The sequence below is a fragment of the Falco naumanni genome, chromosome 5 (genome assembly GCF_017639655.2).
Source record: "Falco naumanni isolate bFalNau1 chromosome 5, bFalNau1.pat, whole genome shotgun sequence".
Lineage (NCBI taxonomy): Eukaryota > Metazoa > Chordata > Aves > Falconiformes > Falconidae > Falco > Falco naumanni.
The window spans coordinates 37,669,599-37,675,973 of record NC_054058.1 but is presented as its reverse complement, the minus strand read 5'-3'; the positions used below and the strand labels follow the sequence as shown (position 1 = coordinate 37,675,973).

At 38.6% G+C, this 6,375-nt stretch overlaps 1 long non-coding RNA gene across 1 annotated transcript; it reads right to left on the bottom strand.

Moving 5' to 3' along the window:
• Positions 1-2,386: 2,386 nt before the first annotated feature.
• LOC121089441 lies at positions 2,387-5,196 on the bottom strand. The gene is made up of 3 exons (XR_005828212.1): positions 4,581-5,196; positions 4,125-4,211; positions 2,387-2,466 (listed from the first exon to the last, which is right to left on the bottom strand). It is a non-coding gene; the product is annotated as an uncharacterized LOC121089441 (long non-coding RNA).
• Between the last annotated feature and the right edge of the window lie 1,179 nt (positions 5,197-6,375).

Below are 6,375 nucleotides of genomic sequence, written 5' to 3'. Positions count from 1 at the left end.
ACCCTCCGCAAGACAAGAACACCTATTAGACATGGATGTTGGGCGTTATAGTGCATGGTGTTGAGAGAGAGGATTAGTTCAGGAGTGTACATGGAAAGCTGTGGATTTTAGGTCATCTTACTCTCAAAAAAATTCTTCAGGGCTAATAGCAGGGATGAAAATATGGAAGTTGAAATTTTTTTTTAAGGAATCCACTAAACTGAGACCTGAAGATTAGAAATGGATGTGTCTGCCAACAAATCTATACCTGTGACATGGGAAGCCATGAAAAACAAACTCTTATTTTTTCTAGAAAATAAGAGTTTTACTTGTATGGGTGATTCTATCTTATAGGAAGGACTTATGAGCACCACCTATAATTAAAGTTGACTGCACTTCCTGTGGTAAACTGATTTCCAATTGCAAAAATTTTCACAAAATATTAACTATTCAGGCTAAAACTTCCTGGCCATATGCCTGGTGTTTGTAGTTCATTTGATTACATTTTTATTTATTGAGAAAATTGCAGTCAAAAACATTCTTCTACTTCTGAGAATGAGGTCAAGAAAAAGAACACTGTTTCCCTCCATTAAGAAATACTGATGTCCTTTACGTTAGGAAGCTCCAGAATAACTTGACATTTTGCAGAGAAATGGCCTTTATGCTGGGGCTGTGCTTTTTTCTGTTGTTACGAAGTTCTACACACATTTGCCAAGTTAAAGCCCTTTTAAAAAACATAGGATGTTCATGGTTTCAGCAGGCATACTAATTTTTTTATCATCATGAACATCATAATCCCATCTAGCTCTCACCCTGAACCAAGATCCCACTGTGCTATGCTCTATAAAGACACGACTCCAAGGCAGTCTTTGCCTCAGAAATGTGCTGATCAGGATGCATGGAGCCGGACAGCAGATGGATATAGACAGGCTGTTAAAGAAGTTAAGGAGTAGGGAGTTAATGAACTGCTACTGATCAGTGAGATAAATACTGGTCTCAGCACACCAGTATATTAATCATTGTCACATTTCTTGCATCCAGATCAAGCATTCTACAGCAGAGGACTGAGCATGGTCTTTGGTTATAGCTCTGACGTGATTGTGGGCTGGACTGCGGCCAAACAACAGGACTAAAACCAAAATGCCTCTCTCAGTTACTCTACTCCATTGATGCCCAAGCACTGTAAAGAGGGGACCTAATTTAAATGGAAAAAGGGCAGGAACTATGACTGGCACAGGTATCACAGGGATACAATTGGGACATCAGAAGAAAATACAGAAAACAGACACAGAGACTGTGGTTTAATATGGAAGCACAGTAGACTGGCTGATCAAGAAAATGGGGTGGAGAACTGAGGAAGTGGAGTGTGGAGGCTGTTGAGCCATTGGGCCAAGGCCTTGGAGAAGGATAATATAGGCCGTGAAAGTAAAAGAGTATTAAATCATCTGTCTTGGATCTTGGAGGAGACTGGAACCTTCCTGGCAGGAAAACAGTAGAAATTTGCATGAGCTGGGCAACAAAGTATGGGCTAGAAATAGAGGTAAAAGAGAGCAAGGATTTGGGAGTCAACATGGAAAGACTGATGCAGAAAGGGTCAGTTTCAAGGGAAACAGGCAGAATAGCTTAAGACTGATGCACTACATTTCTATTTCAGGTCTGGAATAAAATTAATGACTTCTAAATTTCCTTAGTCCTCAGATGTAAGCAGATAGTAGTAAAATCCACTTGCAAGGGCATGGCACTTAGCATAGTGAATGAAAACATGCAACCCCAGTTATTTCTCTGCTAGCACAAGTCACAAAAGTCTGTAACTATGTCTTGTCTAGGACTGAAGTGTCAAGCTGACATCATGTGCTTGAGTTGCTAGGGAAGAATAAAAAAATAGGTCATTTTTTGTTCATTTTCTGTTAACAATTACCAATAGAAATCCAAAAATACCAGAATGAAGATTGTCTGCGCAACTCCAGATTATCCCATACTTCCAGTAAGCGTTATGGTAATTTACAAAATCTTGCCATATGCAGTCTACATTTTGTAGGAATGAATCAGGATTATACAGTAAAGGAAACACCCACAGAATCCTTGCGTTTCTTGCTGGAGGTTGAAGTTGTGTGGTAGGTCACCTCTCAGAAGTCTCTAGATTTGTTATTAAGTTGAGCCTATTTGGCTAATAGCTTTTGTTGGTTTTAATTGTAAACAAGCCTGATTCATGCTTTTGGTGTTTGGTCAGCTTTTAACTTACTCGTAACACAAAGAAATGTGGGCTCTTTGATGGTTCTTTACGATACCTGAACAGTATGTTGTTTCTCTTTCTTTGGGGACATACTGATCCTGGCTGGTCATTATATGTTTGACGTTTTCTTTGCTTTTTCCATCTTCTTAAGAATCCAACAAGGTTTCTTCATTTTTATTATGCATACAAAATAAACCAAATTCTTTGTTGCTGTAGCATTTAGGAAATGCTTTGAGTCTTGTTAGTGTTAAGGGCTGAAATACAGACAATAGGATATATTTCTAGGATGAGTAATTGCTTATCTGTGTTACTCTGTTTTCTTCATTTTCTATTGTAATTTATAGATAAAAACCCATATTAGAACTTTACATGTAGTTCTTTGATTCTAGTTCCACTTTCTTTAACATCTAGGGTAGAAACATTTTTACTTATTCACTTGCTTGGGGGAATTCAACCTCTCACTGGAAAAGTGAATGTAATGGCCTTTGGGATAAGGGAGGCCAGAAGTAGTCTGGCTTAAGGGCAAGTTTACTGTTGCTTTAAAATTCTCCAGATCTTTGAGAGCAAGAGATATAGCTCTCCACTTTGGGTTCTTGACCACAGCAGTGAGAACTTTGGCAAATAATGTATTTAGAGAATAAAATGCTTTCTTCTTTCCTCATGGTAAATCAAACAGAAAAACAAAACAAAAAAAACCCAAACCCAGATGAATTAATTTTGCTTAGAGCGTTTCAAAATACTTTCCAGCTGAGATTAAACAGGGACAACTCTCAAGGCTTATTGTGGAAAGCTTAAACACACAAATACTTCAGAGAGTGCCATGTATAAAAAGTTGTTATAATTAGAACTATTCTGAACCCTCAGTTATAACGCACTAGCAACTGTCTGCTGTAATACAAGTAATCATAACTAATGAATAATGGAGACTTACAAGAAATAAATTTTAAAGCTAAGGGTTTGGGTTTTTTCTCCAGAGGTCCCATGCTCTAAAACTCCTATTAATGTTTTCTGCGCTATGGTTGTTGACACAGGATGGAGTTACTGGAGAGGCTTAGGGGATCAGTAGTCTCCTCTTTAACTGTCTAACCTGCAGCTGGTGTTGCCTGGTGGTCTCTCTTAGTTACCTGAGAGGGGGGAACCTGAGCTGCTGCACAAGCTCTCAATTCTTTCACATGATGGCCACATCCAGCCCAGAGCACCTCTGAAAAACTGCTTGAAGAAGGTCAGAGAAGAATCAACTGACTCTCTGTAGATTTCCTGATGAAGAGTTTACATTGGCAAGGTATTATGCATCTCCATAATCTAAAATGGCAGCCTGGTCATGAATGCAAGTTTTTTACTGTCTTAAGTATTTTGCTGACTCAGAACTTGTCGAAAAGAGGGAAGGAGGAACAGAACAGGAAAGTGAAACTATCATTAGTCTCTTTTCTTGCAGAGTGTAAACATCAGATTAGAAGAGTCAAGGACAGGTCCCCTGAGATAGCACCAGAAGAGAAGCGAGTATAGTGAAGAGAATGGGAGGAGGGAATAGGAAGAGAGAATAGGCTGGGAAAGTTACACAAGGCATAGGAGGAAAGGAGAAAGCGTTGTTGATTGGAGAAAGACAAAAAATTATGAAGGGAGGCTGGCAGAGGAGACGAATAAAATGTGAAGGAGATTAAATGAAGACTAAAACAAACACACACAAAAAAACGTAGGAATTAATTAACAAGTAAATTTGCGAGAGAAAAAATGCTGAAAACTGATGAAATGCTGCAGCAGAATTTCAAATAGTGCTAATTTATGTCTAGCTGGTGGGTGTATATCATAGTTCCAATGTTTTCTTAATGTAATTTGAGCAGGACACATATTTTCAAGCAAACTGTACATCAATATGTAAAAGGAAAAGGCAGAAGCACTTTGAAGTCTTAACCATGAAATGCTCAATGCAATCAGGACTATTAAACCAGTGGAATATAACAAAAAGTGTTTATCTTCCTTCATGCTTACATTAGGGTTGCTAAAAAAGAGGGGAGTGGGGAGGAGAGGGAATTTTTGTTATTGATCATTCAAATAACTCAGATGTACACAATAGTGCTGTAACCAAGTGCCTATGTCTGGAATGGAAATCCTCTCCCACACCTTTCAAGGCTGACCTTCCCTTCCCCCACCTACCATAGCTCATATTTCAGAGCTGAGCTGGTAGCCAGCAGACTGTAAGCTGCCAGGAGGAATGCATTATTTGCTCAAAAGAATAGCAAAGGCACAACTGATAACTGCCCTCCATTGCCACACTCACTACAAGACCAGACATATTTCTACATAAGAGATGGACTTGCTTTTCCTCATAGGTACAACAAATCTCATAAAAACGATCATATGTGCTCACCTATGTGAGGGCTTTATCATGATGAAGGGGCTGCATCTCCTCCCAGAAAGCTAAAGTAGGTCATGGCAGCTGACATGTCTCTGTGTTCTCATGTGATCAAGTCCTAGAGCCAAATCCAGATTGTTGTTCTCATGTGATTCAGGCAATCTGCTCACATCTGGTAGGCAAAAAAGACATGGATCAATAAAAGCAAACTTTATAAAAGGACATCAAGATTACGGTGTTGTCCTTGGGCATAGGACATTTAGCAGCAGGTCTTGCCTCTACTGAGAAATGTTTATTAAGATAGTTACATGTTCGTACCAGCAGACTTTGCAAGTGGACAGGCATCAGTAGTGAGTCTCTTTTGCCCATCCTCTGAACAGAAACAAATTGGCAGCAGTGCCTCTTGCATTATAGTTACGTTCATTCTTAGAATTTTTGGCTCTGTGACTCCATTAGTCATGGAGACTGGGAGGGCTGAGTTTTCTTTAGCTTTGTCAGTCAAACTTTAAGAAATTAGGAAGAACAACATTAAAATCTTAAAATAAAAATGCTCCAATTTTAGAAGAGTTTTATAAAAGCCAAGAATATTTTTGCTTTTCTTCTCCATCTTCTTTTCTAATACATACTTATTACTAATCATCAACCATAATTACAGCAGCTTTGTCAGTGTGTGCACACTGTGCTTGGAATATATTTTGATTCCCATATAGGTTTTACTTTTAATTGCAGGAGGACCTTTCCATGGAATTAGGTGTGATGAAGCAAGGGAAATTACATAGAAAAATGGCTGGAAATAGTGAGATAACAATATAACAAACTAAACATTAAACATTCATAAATAGAAGAAGTAATTAAGCCCAATGGCATTGGCTCCTGTACAGGCATTTTTATTCAAATAACCATTCAAATATGTTTCTTCCCCTGAAATATTCCTATTTGTCCAATAAACTTTCCTTATATCATGTCATCATGGAACGTTGGAATGGAGAAAGTTCCCTCTAGCAAAGCTAGGAATTTTAGGGTGACACAGGGGAAGAAAAAAATAATTATATATATATATATATATCTGTACAAATGAAATATTGTGAAACAAGTTTGGGGTGTAAATTTAAAGAGTACAACAGCTATTTTCACCCCTTTAACATGAAAAGCACTCATTCTGCCTTCAATTTCTACATTATATTGGCAGGTAGACAAGTTCTCAAAAATATGTTTGTTTTAGCAGCACTTAGAACTTAATGTGAGCTGGGGGAGGCAATGAATTTGAAAGTGCAATGGCTGCTCTGAAATAACTGCACATGGATATTCCTTATTCAGAACAAAAGTATCCACACGTGGACTTAATCAGGAAAAGCTTCATGTGTAAATGAGTTCTTAATAAAGTATTTACTTAGAGTAAATGTCTAAGTGACAAAATTTGACAAAGGATAGTTGTTTATTCATTCCACTTCGAAGCTATAAAGCTGAATCTAAGCAAGGCTTTGGGTAAGAAACTGGACCAGACTGTCCTTCAGCTCAGTTAAAGCATTAGGTGGGCAAGGTGTCCAAGGGGAAGTCTGCAAGCCATCTTGCTTTTTTCCCCTGCCTCTGGACAGAGCTTAAAGCCAGACCCATCCGTTTTGTGTCTGAAAGAGGTCTGGGGGTACAGTTAACCATGGAGGAGTGATCTTCTAGGCACCAACTTAGCCAGAGGTCCTGAAACCCACTTCATACATGTAAACAAGGCCTGTGTCCAAAAGTATTGAGTCTCAAATGTCTTTGGCTTGATGTACTTTAGAATATTCAGTGTCTGTGCCACCTCCCATCCTCA